Source organism: Aquarana catesbeiana, linkage group LG04 (genome assembly GCF_042186555.1).
Source record: "Aquarana catesbeiana isolate 2022-GZ linkage group LG04, ASM4218655v1, whole genome shotgun sequence".
Lineage (NCBI taxonomy): Eukaryota > Metazoa > Chordata > Amphibia > Anura > Ranidae > Aquarana > Aquarana catesbeiana.
The window spans coordinates 108,244,251-108,264,356 of record NC_133327.1 but is presented as its reverse complement, the minus strand read 5'-3'; the positions used below and the strand labels follow the sequence as shown (position 1 = coordinate 108,264,356).

The 20,106-nt window shown below is 40.5% G+C and overlaps 1 protein-coding gene across 21 annotated transcripts in view; it reads right to left on the bottom strand.

Annotated features, from left to right (window-relative positions):
- MYT1L (myelin transcription factor 1 like) overlaps positions 1-20,106 on the bottom strand; it is a 716,654-nt gene that overhangs the window by 554,651 nt on the left and 141,897 nt on the right. For all 21 annotated transcript variants that reach the window (XM_073625450.1, XM_073625442.1, XM_073625431.1 and 18 more), the window contains one exon: positions 5,249-5,421. The gene's annotated coding sequence lies outside the window, so the exon portion shown is untranslated. The remainder of the gene's footprint in view (positions 1-5,248; positions 5,422-20,106) is intronic.

The following is a 20,106-nucleotide window of genomic DNA, read 5'->3' as shown; positions in this document are numbered from 1 at the left end:
TTACCTCTAAACAGGCTATCCCCACTTCAGTCCATCATGAACGCTGCTGCAAGGCTCATCCACCTCACAAACCACTCAGCGTCTGCTATACCCCTCTGCCAATCCCTCCATTGGCTGCCCCTCACCAACAAATACAATTCAAGATACTAACAATAACTTACATAGCCATCCACAACCTGGCCCCCAGCTACATCACTAACCTAGTTTCAAAATACCAACCTAATCATTCTATTCGCTCCTCCCAAGACCTCCTGCTCTCTAACTCCCTTGTCACCTCATCCCATGCTCACCTTCAGGACTTCTCCAGAGCCTCTCCCATCCTCTGGAATGCTCTACCCAAATCTGTCTGACTTTCTCCTATTTTGAAAACTCATCTCTTCAGAGAAGCCTATCTGGCCCTCATCTAACAATTGTACATTTACATTTACATTTATCAGCACATCTCCCACAGTTATTACCTCTTGTATCTCTTGATCTTCCCTCTTAGATTGTAAGCTCTAAGGAGCAGGGCCCTCTGATTCTTACTGTATTAAAGTGTATTGTGTTTGTACTGTCTACCCTTAAGTTGTAAAGTGCTGCGTAAACTGTTGGCGCAGTTATAAATCCTGTATAATAATAATAGCAGAAATTTAAAAATATTTTGTTTTTTATTCAAAATTGTCGGTCTTTTTTTGTTTATAGAGCAAAAAATAAAAACCACAGAGGTGATCAAATACCAACAAAAGAAAGCTCTATTTGTAGAAAAAAAAAGGACATCAATTTTATTTGGGTACAGCATCGCATGACCGCGCAATTGTCAGTTAAAGCAATACAGTGCTGTATTCCAAAAAATGGCCTGGTCAGAAAGTGGGTAAAACCTTCCGGGGCTGAAGTGTTTAAAGACAGCTGCATTACAATACATTACCGATTGTTTTTACATTTTATGGAGATTAGTTTTAATAAAATACATAATGGGGTTGATTTACTAAAGCTGGAGAGGGCAAAATCTAGAGCAGCTGTGCATGGTAGTCAGTCAGCTTCTAACTTCAGTATGTTCATCGTTCAATTAAACTTTGACAAATAAAACCTGGAAGATTTTGCACTCTCCAGTTTTAGTAAATCAACCCCATTGTCTTTATAACATCTTATTCTACATTTTACACCGACGAGCATAAGAATACTGTAACCTTTCTAAGACAAATTCCTCTGTTCATTGAAAGTATCAAGGAAATACTAACACAAATGTAAATCTACAAACATATGCTTTTACCTATACAAGGATTGGAATCGTATATTGTCCAATTGATGTTTATGCAAGTTAATACTGCTATGCGTTTTAATCAGCGCGTATAAAGCTAAAGTTGTATTACATAAACTCCACACCTGCTGTTTCACACATGCCTGGACAGTTTTATTTAAGTAATCCCATTAATTCCATTGTCTTCCCCACTGAAACTTCTGCAGTATACTGCAGTGTATTCTCTGAGTTCCCCAGGAGAAAGCAGCTGCGGTTGCCTGGCAACTGAAAGCAAGACCACTTCTATAAGAAGATAGTGCGTGTGTCCGTATAATGACATGGTGAATGAGTCACCCCACGTCAGAAGTGACTTTACCTTATGAACTCATTACCATAAGAAGCCATGGGGAGTGGCTTCAATCATTTAGAATGAAGGACATATGCAGGCAACATGCCAGAAATCCTAACAGCCCATTTCTTGTTTTTTCCTCTGCGATCTGGTAGTAAAGTACTGGAGATGGAAATGTTTGTTCATATCTGTTAGCAAAACTATCCCACAGTTCTTGTGTTCCTACTAGAAGCTTTCCACCTGCTCATTTTTATTCTAGTTCTCATTTTCTTGATATCCTTTATTTAATAGCATCCTCATGCAATGAAATGCCATGAACCTGAACCTAAAAAATTGCAGGTCAGTGCTTTCTTTTGTCCCCAGACTGTTCTGATTTTATACCCTGGGTCAGCGCTGTGAACAATCTGCTAATATGGCTGCAAATGCAGATTTAAGAGGACCTTCACTTAAAAATGAAAGCCCCACTCATTCTCTCCCTCCCTGCCTTCGCCAACAAATTTGGTGTTTTTTTTTTTCTGGGACCGGGTATTACCTTTTTATGACAGGTACCAGCTCTTACTTCGACAATACTTACCTAGGCTGAGTTCACCTCCCACTTGCAACCTTCTGGTCCTGCAGCCTTCTAGTTCCAGAAGGCTGCAGGACCTTCTGGTTCCAGAAGGCTGCAGGACCAGTCCTACAGCACTGTCGTGTCTCGCACATGTGCAGTGGGGATGTGGTTGTGGGACTTTGGGAAGTCACAGCTGGCTCCCATATCCAAAATGGCGTCACCAATGAGCCAAAGCCTGGCTCCGAAAGAGAGAGCCTTGGACTCCGTGGGCTGGTAAGTGTCTATTTCTTAAAAGTCATCAACTACAGTATTTGCAGTTGCTGACTTAATTTAAAAGAACAACGAGTAAAGTTCCTCTTTAACCCCTTCTCACCCTCCCCAGCATCCTTTTAAAAAGCTCTAAACATCCAGGGGCAGGAAGGATCGATCCCACCAACTTGTTAGTGAGCATCAAGAGTTGTCTCAATCTCTGTGCTGGAAGCATGCAGTGAGCACGCTCTCAGCACAGAAACATTGGCTGTCCAGCAATGCAGTGTTTGCATTAAAGCCCCCCCCCCCTTTGCCATCGCACATATATTTTATGTGGGTGGCAACAGGTTAAGGGCTTTAAACACCATCAAGCTGTGCTGGTGTGTGCTGGGTGGACTGATTCTGATGCATTGTGTAGTTTACCCTTTTTTTATTAGACTTTTTTTAAAATGTCACAAGTAACATTGCATTCAGTTCTATTCACCGCAGCAGCATTGCAATGGAGTCATTTGCATTGCAACATGCTGCACTGAAAAAAAGGGCTGCAAGCACAATTTTATTTAAGAGCACAACACCACAACACATGCATGAGCTAACTTAATAGAAAACAAGGCACATTGCTTTGGTTTTGAATTTGGACTGCACTGGGCAAGACTGCCCGGTACAAATGTTGAGAAAGGCCCTAAAGGAAGACTGGTGATAACTGCAGATCAGCTGCAATGTTTCCTATACAGCAATAAGTAGATTGACCTGATACCTAAAACAGAATATACCCCAAGAAGCATAATCCTTCATAAGTCTAGTGTTACTGTTTGCTCCTCCATAGGCATTGCTTCAGTCTATTTTCTTTGAAGAGTTTTACATTTTGAGCCCCCTGTGGGTTGCAGCACATCAGAGTTAAATATGTTACCAATTGGGGCATTTCTATAGGATAAGATATATATTATATATATATCATAAAGATAATAATAATAGCTTATAATAATATTAATAACAATAATAATAATAAATAATAAAGATATCAATAAGATATATTTATAGGAGAAGGTTCAGGCCCCTAAAGCCTACTGTACACGACAAGGCAAAAATAAAGAAAAAACATATGATCTATATCTCTACAATACATGCACATTTCCCCATAGTTTAAACATTTAAAGCACAAGTACAGAAAAATACCTGCCAATGTCATAGAAGTACACTCACCTCCTGTTGTGGGCTGACTACACACAGATTTTTTGTGGACTGAGTTTAGTCAGCCCTCCCAGTGTCTTCTGCTAAACTACTTAACCACTCCCACTCCCAAATCTCTACCACATAAAGGCTAATCATTCTGTAATCAACAAAAGGACCTAGGTGGGGTTAATAGCCTTGAAGCAACATTGAAGCAACATTGAAGCAACACTGGACCTATTGGTGGGAGGTTGGTCTGTGGTGTCTCAACTCATGGAGATTCATTGAAATGTGGGTCCCTTCAAAAATGTAAAGATTGTGGAGGTGGGTGAGGAGCATCATGCATGAGTAGAAAGTTCTGAAAGCTCCAGCTGGCTGAGCTGGCTGAACAATGATAACTTTAATAATGTATGACATAAACATAGCCAACGAGTTTTGGGGAACTGCAACTCGGCGTTCTTCAGGGCTTTGGTAGCATTAGATCTGTTAGTGTCAGGCAATGCAGTGTGTGCTAATATCTATAATAACAATGTTATCACACCATTATCATAGTAGGATACAGACTGCAGTGTCCAGGAATGGCAGATCTAATGCTATACAATCCTCCCTTAAGGAGTTGGCTATGTTTTATATCATATACTAATAAAGTCATTATCATTCTTCATTTGGCTGAAGTTTTCTAAACTTTCTATTTACACATGGTGCTCCTCGCCCAACTCCAAAATCACAGGTATTTATTGTTGTCTGTGTCCCTACTGGGGACATCCTCCCTATTTGTTTATACTTGGTCAATTGTGTATTTTGGGGACACTTGTTTCTGTGATAACTGACTAAAAGGGGATTTCCCTCAATAATTCCTCTTATTTCTTTTTGTGCCTAAAAGACACAAAGTGCAGACAAAATTTGTCACAGATTGCAAAATTATATCTGACAGAGGTTTAAACCATTCAGTTTTAGCTTTGGAAATACTTTAAAGCCCAATTAATCTCTTCTGTATAGCACTGTACTGTACCTCTGCATGTTGTGATCTGTGACTGATTTTTGCTTGAAATGCAGTAAAATACCTTTTTATCTTTGTGACAATGCTACTTCCTGGCCTCCCATTCCAGTGCTCTTTGCTGACATTGCTGAGTAACAGTCACACCCCTTGCCACTAGTGCCTTCCCACAGATTTGTATTGCAGCAGAAAAGCAAGAAGGGAGTCAGACCAGTCAGTGGTGGTAAGACTGTAAAAATGGAGTTGTCTATGTCAGTGGTTCTCAAAACTGTCCCCAAGTACCCCCAACAGGCCATTGGGCATTTCTCTTAGAAAAAATAGCTGTCAAAAACACCAAGACGTTGATTCTGATTTAAAGCACCTGTGCAAGATAAAGAAAAACCTGCAAACATGGCCTGTTGAGGGTACTTGAGGACAGGGCTGAGAACCAATGGTCTATGTGACTGCAAATCTTTTTTTAAAACTTCAGTTGAGCTCTAATAGCCCAGTCTCAACTGTGGCCACATTTGAAAAGAATACTAATGGGTATATTTTGTACCAGTATAAGGAAAATAATAATTACGAAGTGAAAATGAATTTTCGTACACAAAATGTGTTGTAATAATCTCCTACTAATAATTATGAATAGATGCAATTAGTTCTGTACTAGAGGTACCAACTAATCCGCTCCCACTCACTACTCCCACCCCAAGCTAACACCCTTCTGGGAGGCATTACCTTAAGTTTTCACGCAGAGTTCCTGCGCTGGTGACATCTCAATTTTTCATGAAGAAATTCCGTGCTGGGGATTTCATGCGGTGAAAATTAATGGACAATGTATCTGGCTCTTCATTTGATCTCCCTGTGATTTTTCTTTATTTTCTCAGAGTTTCCACAGCTTGATAGCACAACTAAAGGAAAGAGAGAAGACACCTGAAGTTGTGTGAAGTTGAGTTTCGGAATGCATTCAACAGTTTGCTGGTAAAACACAGTCCAACATATTTTAAAACCACTTTTCAGCATGAAAAAACAAACAAATATTTTATCATTCATAACTTGTTTCAGTGAAGACCCTGCTGTTAAAATGATTTAAAGAATAAGTCGACCCAAAACATTTCAGGCATGGATCCATTTTTTTGTTGCCATGGTCCAACCACTTGCTTCTTGCATTCCAAGGCAGAAATGTGTGAAACTGCGAGTTTTAACCTTTTCCAAAATTCTGGCAAAATAAGTTTGGGCATTTTTGCAAAATTAAACAATTCTTGCATAATGCGCTGGGCTTAATAGGAAAACCTTACTTAAGGTGTTTGTTTAATCCCTTCTGTCTTTCTGCCAAGGCCCTTTAACTGGGTTGTAAGGTGATGGGGAGGGAGGGGTGGGGTAGAACAGTCTTCCCAGTCAAGCGACCACAGTGATTGGCTGTCACAGTGGTCACAGGATTGGGAGCCCATCCTGCTGGCTCCCAATTATAACTAGAGGCCAGGAGCTGCCAGCTTGGTCACTTTGCTGGGCGCACACTCAGCACAGAAACATCAGTCGCCATAGATGCATATGTACAGGGGTGTGGGTGTTAACACACTCCCTCTCCCTCCTTGCCTCTATGGATATGCATTACGTGGTCAGCAAGAGGTAAAGCGTGCAATGACATTTAAATGGCTCCTGAGGGTTGGGGAAGCTCCTTTTTAACAATTCTGAATCCGTTTTTGTAAAAAAAAAAAAAAAAAATGTCCCTTCTTGTCAACATGACATTAGACATTGAGGAACAAGGGAACATTAATCTTAGGCTTGGTTCACACTAGTGTAGGTCATTCATCCCGCATTTGCTTGGGCACAACAGCCCGAGGGCTGCTGTGCTGTATGAAAATGCACAAAAAAGGTGCATACACCTTTTTAAAAATGCAGCTGCAGGGAAACCACATGGTCTTTTTGTGATCGTACTGTGAGCTGAGATGCATGGGGGAGCCATTTAGAATGAATAGCTGCAAGATCAGTGCGATTCGGCTGCGGGTGGTTGCTGGTGCGGGAAACAATGCGATTTCCACACCCGCAACCAGAATGCGCGGCCCGTACTAGTGTGAACCGAGCCTTAATGATATCCCAAACCTTTTGTTTATCAACAAAGCCATGTGAATGTTTCTCATTTACTTTTAAGGTGCAATATATCCCAAAACCAAAAATGTCATATATTGCAGCTCAAAAGTCATTAGATGTGGTGGCTGCATTCGTTTTCTTTTGTAGGCTTTTCTCCTTTTGTTTTCACCTGGTGATCTGGCCAGTAACACACCTCTTGTATTAGATTGCCCCCCACTCTGGATGAAGGAGCACAGGGGACATCTTTATACAGCAGCATTGTCAGCCTGGGGGGATGGGAGTGTTAGATGTACTAGCAGATTTAGATACTCTAAACAAATTGAAGCCAAACTCCAACTTACACTGAAGTTACACCAATCAGTTTGTCTCATCACTGTAACTGCTACATCTGCAAGAGAGTTTTTTTTTTCTTTTAAACCAACAGACTTGCTGGCTGTATCACCAGGTGAAAATAAAGCAAAGAAAGCCTAAAAGTAGAAAACAAATTCAGCCACCACATCTAAGAATTGGTAAGCTGCAATATAATAAATGTTTTTTCTTTTGTTTAATACCACTTTATAGCTTAACTTTGGGCACAACAAATTTGACTGAAATATATATACCTCATTAGCCATAAAGGATATAAACTTCAATTCTGTGCAGTGTGCACCAAATGGCATTGCAAACCCAGGTGATACTTTGTAAAAGTAGAGGTGATGTAATCAGTGTGGTTTAGCATAAAGCAGGGTTGTGAGTGGGACCCAGCAGGTTCACAAACTACAGGCTGTCTACAAAAAACTACGGGGGGAGGCTACAAGACCAGTCCCCCTCCTCAAGAAGAGAGATCAGCACTGACCGGTCTTTATTACCGCACACAGGAAAAGTGCAGGAATTGTTCTATGCTGGATTACTGCACAGATCTGGGAACAATACACAAAAGACAAGATTCCAGTAAGAATCTTTGGATTCAGACAACTTTTTTTGCCTAGATTTGATAAAAATAAATGATGAAAGTGGTATCAGTACTTGTTGCAGTAATAGTAACAATAGCAGCATGGATGTTTCTTAAGTAATATTAATGTAATTTTTTGATGTTACTCATTTGTTAAATACTGCAAATTAGTCATTGCAAATTTATCAATTATTATTTCATTATTTTTGCTATTCAAATAGGGAGCCCCCTAATTACACAAGCCATGTTATCACTTGTAGTTCATCATTGAGAGGACAAGCATTATTTGCTTACAATATTGCCAAAACTTGCAAAATATTTAACACTTTTTCAGTCCATTGCAGCATTCATTATATTCATTGGTTTTGTATTAGCAACTTAATTCATTTCTTCAAAAATGACAATTGCATGACAATTGAAAATCTGGATTTGCCTTCCCATGACCAATAGACCAAACTGGTGGCAAGCTGATCATTTGAAGAAGAATCAATTGAATAAACAGTATTGAATGCGTTGGATCACCATAAAGCCAAGCAACTAGAATTTTTTGAAGGAGAGGTTGTGAAAGTTTCTTATATCTTTCAAAACCATGTAAGTGCAGAGCTATACGGTATATTTGATTAATAAACAAAAAGCATATGTGATTCAAATACGGCTCAATTATGCACTAACCAGAAGTGTGCAAATACATAGCCTTAAATGACAATAATATTACTCCACTCAGTGTTGTAAAACCAAAACCACCATCCGTGAGCCTCCACCAGCATATACACTCTTGTGAATTAGATGGAGGGATGGATCAGGAAAGCACTTAAGCTGCATAAAAGCTCACCAATGGGAGCCTGCCCTTGTTGTTGGCTGTCCATGGACAGGGTCTCCTCAGGATTCAGAAAGAGGTCTGCAGCTTTGACCTCAGCAAAATGTGTGGGCACATCTGCAGCGTCGAAACTTGACAGTTGAACTACATTCATTAAAAAGAGTAGATGTAAGGTGGAGGGAGACTGATGCCAATGGAAGTGAAAAATATATACAGTGAATATACTGTACATATATCTCTCATTGGTGATAGACACAGCTTGCCATACATTTGGAGTCTGAGGACACCTTCCAGTCTTTCTTTATCTGTACTAAGACCCTTCACTATTCTCAATATTATTATCAGAGTTATCCCTGGCAAATCTACTAGATTGGGGCGTCAGTCTTATTCTCCACACTGCAGTGTCAATGAAGTGGCTTCCTTAACCATTAAAGTATAACTAAAGGCACCTGTCATGTTTGTATTGTTGTCTGTGACACCATGATCCCGTTTACCATTATTACTGAGAGTGAAAGCAAATCCTAAATGTTGGAATGTCACCAGAACAGGAATAGGGGGAATCTCCCAATAGGGACACTAGTACTGGTGGCCCTGGTGACAACCAGGGGTTTTCTAGCTTTGGAGGGATTTCCTTTCATCTCCTGTTTTGGTGATGGGACAGAGTAAAAGGAAATCTCCTCAATCAGACATAGATGACAAAAAAAAAACTGACAGGGGTTGTAACGTTCCCTTACTCTATAAAACATGAGAAAAAGTTTAAACGTTTGGCATTTAGTTGCACTTTAAATGGGAACATTTTTGCTTTTGGTACTACTTCACATAAGTTCATGCCTTCTAAACTACCTTCATCTCTGAAGTCTTCTTCCTGAATGGATTCATAAATCCTATCCACCACTAAATCAGTAGTAATGCAAAAATAAATAAAAAAAAAAACAAAAAACATAGCATCAAGTGCTACTTGACCAACAATGCCTCCATCACCACCAAAGGCAACTGTTTGACCCTTGTGCTCTCTGCATAGCACACTTCTTCTAAATGTATGCCCTCATCATAGCAGGAGCTTTTATACGGCTTCTTCCTCCATCAGTATAAGTTTCTTAGATATGGACGAATGCTTTCGGCTGCCAACAGATTGCTGCTTTCATTTTCAAAAAATCCTATTACTAATGCACTGCTACTACACCTATTAGTGAACTGAGGAGACTGAGAAGAAAATATATTTGAACGTAGAAGAAAAGTGTTTGGACGAGTTAAGGATTAAGTGGTGCCCTGGCGCAAAGTCAAATTATCAGATTAATATCCTGCTGTGACTGTGAAGATGAACAAGCTATGCGGTAGACAATGTCAAGCACTTGGCAGGGATGAACTGGCCCGCTGACACTTTGTGATAAGTTTGGAAAAGGCCGTACTTTCTTGCTTTGGCTGATTTGCTTATTGGCACTGAAGCTACCTGTACTACCAATCCCAACATTCTAATTGTGGATGGGGGTGACAATGAAATGTTGTTACCCCACTTCCACTGACACTCATCTTTCAAGATAACGAATGACAGCAGAGGTAAGTGTTTGTTATTTTCTTAAGAACATGCTTAGGTGTTTGATATATATATATATATATATATATATATATATATATATATATATATATATATATATATATATATATATATATATATATAAATATATATATATATATATATATATATATATATATATATATATATATATATATATATATATATATTATTATTTATTTTTTTTTCTGACTTCATAATAAAATCGAAGAGATGTATAGAACAGGAAACTTTATTTTCATGTTAAAACTTTTTAAAAATAAAACAGATCACACCGTGGGTCGGATTTTGGAAAGGCAATTAGGCTGTTGACTTTGGAAAGGAAGCTGCAGTTTGCAAGGAAATTCAACCCCACTGAGAAATAGCAAATGCACTATTTTGTATGCTGTCACTAACTAAAACAGATGACGGCACTGAGAAAGTGGCCTACACTTGTGCACTCAGAAAATGGTGACTGTTGTGCTCTCACAAGCATTTTATTTCTCAAATGTAAACCTTTCTGACTGGCTGTGGTCAAAGGAAAGATTGGGAGGGCTTGCAGAGCAGAATGGAGTAACTTGCTAAAAGTTACCCAGAGCTGAAAATCTAGCAAACATCTATTGTAAGAACTGCCAGAGTTTGAAGATATCCATTAAATTGACACCAACCATGGGGATCGATGTGGTTGATTTACTAAAAGAGTAGAGTATGGTTGCTTTGCAAAATACGTTGTTACTTAGCTCAAAGAATGAGGTGAAGCACTTAGTAAAGTGAACAGGCTTTACTCCTAAATAAATCAACCCCAATAAAGCTGCTGTGACCACTTTTCTGGCATTAATATCTCTTGTTAAAGTATTGCACCAAATTCATGAAGCTTCTGCGACACTTCTGGTTCTAACAGAGACTTGTGAATCGAATTCTGGTTGTTATAAAAGTGCATCACTTTTACAAATTGGCACAATCAGTGCACCAAATTCAAAATAAAATACCAACAGCTCGTATCTCACGAAAATTGAAAAGTGGAGCTAATTATGACCCGCAAAATTAGTGCAGACAAATTTTGCAAAAGTGTCTCACATGCATTCTAAAAGCGCCGCTGCTTGCACCAAATTCAAGTACAATTTCTAGACAGGTGCATCAATTTTGGGCATGATGAACCACTTTTAGAATGCATGAGAGACACTTTTGTAAAATCTGCCTATGACAGTCTTTACGAATTCCAGGAAATTAGTCTTGAATTAGTTAATTTAGATCTTTGAGTTTTTGAGAGATAATGCTTGATCAGTTAGTGTTTCTGTTACCAAGAACCTTGATATAAAGGTAGAGGATACATTGCTGTATGTAAGCTATCTACCACCAATATACAGACAACAATTGGAGATGTTCAGTTATAGGAAGACACAAAAGCAATGAAATGCTGCATCCTACACGACTTGGAAATAGATTTAGTTGAAGAACTTCTGATATCTTTTCATGTTTACAATGCCATTATCACTAATAAAAACGTGTTCATAACCAACACTTCCATTTCCAGCACTCACAAGCTGATTTATAAATCTTTTATCCAATTTACATTGTGAATACTCCATTTTTTATTTTTAGTCAGTACAAGGCCAATTTGGAATTTACAAATATTATGTCTGGTTTAATGACCTGTTATACATGTATTCATTGAGAATGAAAAATTGAACTGTGCTAGACATCATTATGTTTCTAGATACGTATACCTTTGCAGACCACAGTGAATTTTCTAAACGATAGTCTGCTTCACTGAAATGTTTATCGTTTTTAAATACACAGTTTGTTTTAAATGGAACAAAATAATGTGTCGATGCAGGATATATAAAGTAGATATAAACCCATTCGTTAAAATTTCATATAATCCTTAATATGTTAATTTCATTAAAAAAGTAATTTTCAATATTTTAAAAGTTACACTTTCACTAAAATAATACTATGTGATCCTGCCATTTTTGTTGAGGATATTATAGGATGACAGTGCTTTGTCGCAGGCTTCCAACTGTAATCCTGCAATGTCACCTCATCACATGGGCTTCCAACAGAGAATACATTTGTCCTTTTCCAAAAATATTATGCAAGCATGGTCCACTTCTGTCAGTATCAAGAAAACTTCCATAGATATTGCCATTGAGCCATTGCTGGAGTGAATGCATAGACAGGAATTGGGTTCAGGAGATCAACAGCACCAAGTTGCAGCAAAGAATGAAAAATACTTGAAAACAGGTTTTTTTTTATGGCAATTGATTATGATACACAGTGTTTTAGCAAAAATAAAAGTTAAGCAGTCAGGGTTTACATCTACATTAGATGTAAAGCATGTTTAGAGAGTCTAGCTGGATTGTGAATGCTCTATGCTGTGAAAACATTTTAACACAGAAGAAGATCCAGAGCAGAGATTATTGAAATGGACATTTAACACTTTTGTAACACATAATTGTATCTGTACATTTCAAAGAAATTGCCCCATCTGTGTGTATCTGATTGTTTATTCTTATCAATTTACAAAATGAAAAGTAAGCAAATCTAAAGCAAATCACTAATTGGCGTGACTACCCTTTGGCTTTAAACCAGCATCACTTCTTATACTTGCACACTTTGTACACTTGCACAATCTCAGGGATTTTGTAGGATTAGAGTCAGAGATTAACCAATTATACCAAGCAAGTGCTAATGATAATCTATTTCATATGTAGGTTGAAACACAATCATTAACTGAAATAGAAACAACTGTGTAGGAAGCTTAAAACTGGGTAAGGAACAGCCAAACTCTGCTACTAAGGTGAGGTTGTGGAAGACGGTCTCATATCAGAGGTCATACACCACGGTAAGACTGAGCACAGCAACAAGACACAAGGTAACTGAACTGCATCAGCAAGGTCTCTCCTAGGCAAACATTTCAGAGCAGAAAGGCTGGTGTTTCAAGATGTGCTGTTCAAGCTCTTTTGAAATAGAACAAAAAACCAAGGAAAGTTGAGGACTGTAGACACAGTAGTCAGCCGAGGAAACTTAATGCATCAGAAGAAAGATACATCATGCTTATTTCCCTTTGACATTGGAAGAAGTCCAGCAGTGCCATCAGCACACAAGTAGCGGATGCCAGTGGGACCCAGGTGCATCAATCTACTGTTCAGAGAAGTCTGGCCAGAAGTGGTCTTCGTGTAAAAATTGCAGCCAAAAAGCCATACCTCCAATGTGGAAACAAGGATAAGCGATTGAACCATGCATGAAAACATGGGAACTGGGGTGCAGAAAAATGGCAGCAGGTGCTCTGAACTGATGAGTCAAACATTGGCATATTTGACTGTAGCAGGAGGCAATTTGTTTACTAAAGGGATGGAGAGTGGTGCAATAATGTGTGTCTGCAGGAAACAGCGAGCCATGGTGAAGGTTCCTTGCAAGTTTGAGGCTGCTTTTCTGCAAATGGAGTTGAAGATTTGGTCAGAATCAATGGTGTCTTCAATGCTAAGCAATAGAGGCATATGTGTATCCATCATGCCATACCACCGCACGTAATTGGCCCCAAATTAAATCTGCAGCAGATCAAGGATCCCAAACATACAGACAATATCATTTAGAACTATCTTGAGTGTAAAGAAAAACAAGGAGTCTTGGAAGTGATGGTTTGGCCCTCACAGAGCCCTGATCTCAACATCATATGACAGAAGGATTTGAGGCCGCCTACATCCACAGAAGATGAAAAACTGTGTGCAAGTCACACCAAATATTAATTTGATTTGGATTTCTGTTCTGTTCATTTACTTTGCATTATGTTAATTAATTGATAAAAATAAAATATTACCACTTCTATTTAAGAAAGCATTCCTAATTTACAGCATTTTTAAACACCTGCCTAAAACTTTTGCACAGTGCATATATGTATAGAGACAAATTTTAACACAGTCATTCATTTCCATTCTATTTAAGGTCCAAGCCTAGCCAAAATATTTTGGTAATTTTGGATAGAGAAAGAAACCTTTATATCCACTGTCATCCTTTTTACTACTGTGTCCCCTTTGATGAGATTTCCCCTCATTCAGACAAAACAGTAATCAGTATTCCTATTTGATTTTTTTCTTAATCAATCCTGTCAGCTTTGCTTTTTCCCTGCGCGCATGTGTGGCGGAGCGGCGCTTCGGCGCACGCGTGTTCACGGTTCAGTTGAACCGCGCGCGCGCATGCGCACTAGCGCACGCATAACGTGAATCCTCTGCCGGCCCGTAAAAGCTGCCTGGCTGTTCAGCAAATAGCTGGTTTGTCTCTCAGCTTCCCTGTATTCTTGTTCCTGTTTCCTGCTGATCGATTACCTGTTGTGACCCGGATTGCCTTGACCTACCCTGATTCTCTCCTGGACCTGACCCCTAGCTTGTTTAACGGGCTCTGATTACCTCTGGTGTTTGACCCTCAGCCTGTACCCATATTTGCCTTCTGTGTCCTGTGCCTTGACCCTCAGCCTGTGACCCAGATCTGTCTTCAGTCTCCAGTGCCTTGACCCTCTGCCTGTTTTTGGATTATTCTGCTGTCTCCTGTGTTTGACCCTCAGCCTGCTCTTGGGTTTCTCCCAGCATTGTACCCCGGCTTCCAGCCTGTCCTGGACTTTGTTTTCCTACTGACCCGCTGGGTCCAACACCTACCAGCACCTGCACAGCTATCCAGCTCCACGCTGACCTTCACGTAAGATCTGCCCATCCTGCTGGTAGCTTGTGCCCCTTTGTGCAATTCACCCTCTGTACCATCTCCAGGGGGTGGAGTGCGCTTAGTCGCAAGAGTGAACCGCTCTCTGCATCTTGGCCTCGGTGAGTACCTTAATCACACACACTAAATCCGCTCCCATCCATTTATAAATTTATTTAAGAATACCCATAAACACAATTTTTTAGGAATGTGGGAACATGAAGAAGACCCTGTATTTCTTGAAGTTAGGGACCTTAAATTGTTTCTTGAGGGAAGGGAAAGTCCAATATGTAAATACCTAAATATCTGTATATGTAAATATCTTTATTAAATCAAGCTAATTTTTCTTTACTGGGAATCCTTATAATTCCAACCCGCTTTATAATCCATAACATTAGAAAATATATTGTTTGTTTCGTCTCATGATCCAATGAATGGTAAATGAAGGGCCTGTACTCTAATTTTAGGTAGTGACTACATACAGTCAGATCCATAAATATTGGGACATCGACACAATTTTAATCTTTTTGGCTCTATACACCACCACAATGGATTTGAAATGAAACGAACAAGATGTGCTTTAACTGCAGACTTTCAGTTTTAATTTGAGGGTATTTACATCCAAATCAGGTGAACGGTGTAGGAATTACAAAAGTTTGTATATGTGCCTCACACTTTTAAAGGGACCAAAAGTAATGGGACAATTGGCTGCTCAGCTGTTCCATGGCCAGGTGTGCGTTATTCCCTCATTATCCCATTTACAAGGAGCAGATAAAAGGTCCAGAGTTCATTTCAAGTGTGCTATTTGCATTTGGAATCTGTTGCTGTCAACTCTCAATATGAGATCCAAAGAGCTGTCACTATCAGTGAAGCAAGCCATCATTAGGCTGAAAAAACAAAACAAACCCATCAGAGAGATAGTAAAAACATTAGGTGTGGCCAAATTAACTGTTTGGAACATCCTTAAAAAGAAAGAACGCACCGGTGAGCTCAGCAACACCAAAAGACCCGGAAGACCACAGAAAACAACTGTGGTGGATGACCGAAGAATTATTTCCCTGGTGAAGAAAACACCCTTCACAACAGTTGGCCAGATCAAGAACACACTCCAGGAGGTAGGTGTATGTGTGGCAAAGTCAACAATCAAGAGAAGACTTCACCAAAGTGAATACAGAGGGTTCACCACAAGATGTAAACCATTGGTGAGCCTCCAAAACAGGAAGGCCAGATTAGAGTTTGCCAAACAACATCTAAAAAAGCCTTCACAGTTCTGGAACAACATCCTATGGACAGATGAGACCAATATCAACTTGTGCCAGAGTGATGGAGAAGGAAAGGAACTGCTCATGATCCAAAGCATACCACCTCATCAGTGAAGCATGGTAGTGGTAGTGTCAAGGCGTGGGCATGTATGGCTGCCAATTTAACTGGTTCTCTTGCATTTATTGATGATGTGACTGCTGACATAGCAGCAGGATGAATTCTGAAGGCAATATTATCTGCTCATATTCAGCAAAATGCTTCAGAACTCATTGGACGGTGCTTCACAGTGCAGATGGACAATGACCCGAAGCATACTGCGAAAGCAACCAAAGACTTTTTTAAGGGAAAGAAGTGGAATGTTATGCAATGGCCAAGTCAATCACCTGACCTGAATCCGATTAAGCATGCATTTCACTTGCTGAAGACAAAACTGAAGGGAAAATGCCCAAAGAACAAGCAGGAACTGAATACAGTTGCAGTAGAGGCCTGGCAGAGCATCGCCCGGGATGAAACCCAACATCTGGTGATGTCTATGCGTTCCAGACTTCAGGCTGTAATTGACTGCAAAAAATTTGCAACCAAGTATTAAAAAGTGAAAGTTTGATGGATAATTGTTCATCTGTCCCATTACTTTTGGTCCCTTAAAAAGTGGGAGGCACATATACAAACTGTTGTAATTCCTACACCGTTCACCTGATTTGGATGTAAATACCCTCAAATTAAAGCTGGAAGTCTGCAGTTAAAGCACTTGTTTGTTTCATTTCAAGTCCATTGTGGTGGTGTATAGAGCCAAAAAGATTAGAATTTTGTCCCAATATTTATGGATCTGACTGTACAAAGAGAAACAACCTGGTACCATTTTAATGTAGTCAGTTTTCATTTTGTTTATGTTTTTATGCTTCAACATAGTTCAGTCTTTTTCTTATCTGACAGGTGTGAGTTAAACTGTAATCTTAAATCTTTTTGACATGTTTGTGCAACTTATTTTGAACTAAATAGTGTCAAATTGAACAGCACAAATTATAACATGTCTGTTTTTGGCCCTAAAATAAAAACATAATTAAACTGCCTGAAAGTCTGTAACAGAACTCCTAACCACTAGCATACATATATAGTTATTGATATCAATCACAATTACTGAACAAATAATTGAGCAACTGTCAGATAAAGACATGAGCAAACTGAATTGAGTATCTGTTTCTTTTTTTTTTATTGTTTATTGTAGTTTAGGGAAGGAATTAGGACCCATTTACAAGTTAACAGAAGTCAGATAATAAACGTAGCAGACTGCTGAATTTCCTCTGAGCTTCTAAAATGCTGACAAACCTTGTGCCATGGTTTGATTCTTTTTAAAATGATTTTTAACGGAGTGCATGCGCGAAGCTCGACACGAAGGACGCTTTCCACTAGAGATCCACACGCCCTGCTGCATTATCGGGACCCGAGTAGACATCTGAACCACCCATTTGCCTTGCTTCTGCAGGGATCACCTTACAGTACACCCCAGCATCACCCGGCATGGTACTAACGGGGGAACGTGGCAAAAACAAGCCAAAACCCATAAAGGAAGCACTAGCCCGCGCCTCTTCCAAAATGGCAGTGAAGGCCCTGGCTACGCAGCATGCAGCATCGCCTGCCAGATCGGAGCTCGCAGACAGTGGAGAAGAGGATGATACTGATTTCAACCTTGGTGGCTCTCCGACCCTGCCTCAGTCAGGTAGGTCTCAGAAAGACTTTCTTAAACACATGGAGACAATGCTCCAGAGGGCCCTTAAAACAACTTCAGACCAAATCACCAATAGACTGTTGCAGGAAACACGTGAATTAGGCCAGAGCACAGCAGATTTAGAAGCAAGGGTCGATGACATGGAGCTCACCCTGCATGAACAGGCCCAAGATCAAGCAGCACTCGTGAGGAAAACGCCACGCTGCTTTCTCGCTTAGAGGACGCTGAGAACCGCTCCCGCAGATCTAATCCGCGGAATACCAGAAACAATTGACGATTTACAATCGTTTACCACCGCATTGTTCCAGGAACACTGCCCTCCATACCCATAGAACATTTGGAGTTCGACAGGATCCACAGGGCGCTCACCCGTCGCCAAACAGACCGTGGGATATAATTGTTAAGCTGCACAAAAAAACAGATACTCTCAGCTGCCCGCAATAAAGACTCCCTCCTGTTCCAGAGCCATGCATATCAGCTATTCTCTGATTTGGCACCCCTCACAATAGCCAAACGCTGTGCTATGAAGCTGCAACTTCAAATCTTGCTGCGACACCAGCTCAAATATACATGGCGGTTTCCTTTTGCCCTGCAGTTTTCATACCAGGGGCAGCAACACTCCTGCACATCACTTGAATCTCTGCAATGACTCCTGGAAGCCCTCCACCTAACTTCACCGGCTCAACAATTTGAGACTTTGTTGCCACGTACACCAGCCCGCTCAGCTGCCCACCTGTACACTGCTACACCGAAACGCAATCAGCCGGGACCATCTTCTATCCGGAAGGGAACCCCATCCTGTTTACCAGGAGACAGTTTCCTCGATCCAAAATCATATACAACCCGCTGAGTATGCAATAGCTTTTTCACTCCTCTCTTTTTTGCTGAAAATAGGTTCTCGGTTGCCCGTGAAGAAATCTACCTCCAAACACCACCAGAAGGCTTTTCTTCAACCGAGACCTAAGGGACTGCATCCTGGTATGTACTTTTTACACCCTGTAAGACAGCCTACACAGATCCCTTGACCCTAAAGGGGTTCTACAGGTTCAGATTTTTTACAATTCACTCATAATTCTTAAGTTGTAAGTTTACGCTCAGTTCCGTATAATACCCAGTTTGAAAGACTAATGCTCTCCACATCTTTATTATACTCACCTTCAGATTGCAGCAGCAATGTTTTACTATGCTTAATCTAGCTGCTGATTGTTCTTTACACGAATGATGTTTGTTAATGCTCTGTAAAGACAATCCTACCTTCTCCTACTCCTTCCCCTTCCTCCCACCCCCCATTCCCCCCCTACCCCCCCTTTCCCTCCTTTCCCCCCTTTCCCCCTCCCCCCACAGCATCCTTCCCACCCCCCCTCCATCCCTCCCCCGTCCCTTTCCTGTCCCTCCCCCAAATCACCTCTTCCTCAGAGGTGCACCTATTGGACAACTGCTGTCAATTTTTTTTATTTAATACGCTAACATGACTGTTTATGCAAGCTAATGTTTCTTAGGAAAACTTAGGAGTTTGACGTTATATTTTTATTTTACCTCTCCCGTTTGCAGCGGGGAGCTGTCACTGCTCCCCTCCTCTGCGGTGCACCCACTCTTTGGCTACCTCGCTGGCTGTGTGCTACCTGGTCGGGCAATACCGTCCTACCCTTTCAACATCTGTTACCCAATGGTTTACCCTACACTACTTACACCCTGCTCCTTGCCTCCCCCCTCCTCCCCCCTCTCACCTCCTGCTATTTCTCTTCTTCCTTCTCCTGGTTGATTTGTTCACATGGGCCTCACGTCCCTTAACAATAGTTCTCCCCACTTCCACAAATGGCCCCCCTAAATATACTTTCCCTAAATGTTAAGGGACTTAACTCACCTAATAAATGGGTTAAGGCCTTCCAGTCTTTTGCATCCCTGAAGGCCAGTATAGTTGCCCTTAAGGAAACTCACTTTTCGGCCCGAAGTACCCCTAAATTCTTTAGCTCCCGCTAAAGAAGGCCGCTACATTGTTTTATGAGGCCTGTTGCATTTACTACATTTGTCTCCTAATATGCCCCCAATAATAACCCAAACCCATTCTTCTGACACCTCCTGCAGGTCATAAGAACTAATTGTAAGGGAACAATTACACCCCAGAACAATATTCCACCCTCCATACAGTTTCGCAAGCAGCTACAACAGGCTTCTCTCCTTGACACATGGAGGGAGTGTAACCCCTTAAAAAAAAATTACACATTTTATTTCTACCCACATAAATCCTTCTCTAGGATCGACCATATAATTGTCCCGATTGCATCTTCGCTGATATTACTCTACTCCAGTATACACCCCATCACATGGTCAAACCACTGTGCAGTAATTAGCACGGTCTCCTCATTGATACCTCAAGCCAGGGACAAGACTTGGTGTATGAATGACACACACCTAACTAATCAGTCATACTGCTTTGACATCCAACTCGCCCTTAAAGAATATCTCTTATATAATACCACACCGGGAATTTCCCCGATCCCCCTTTGGGAAGCACATAAACCAG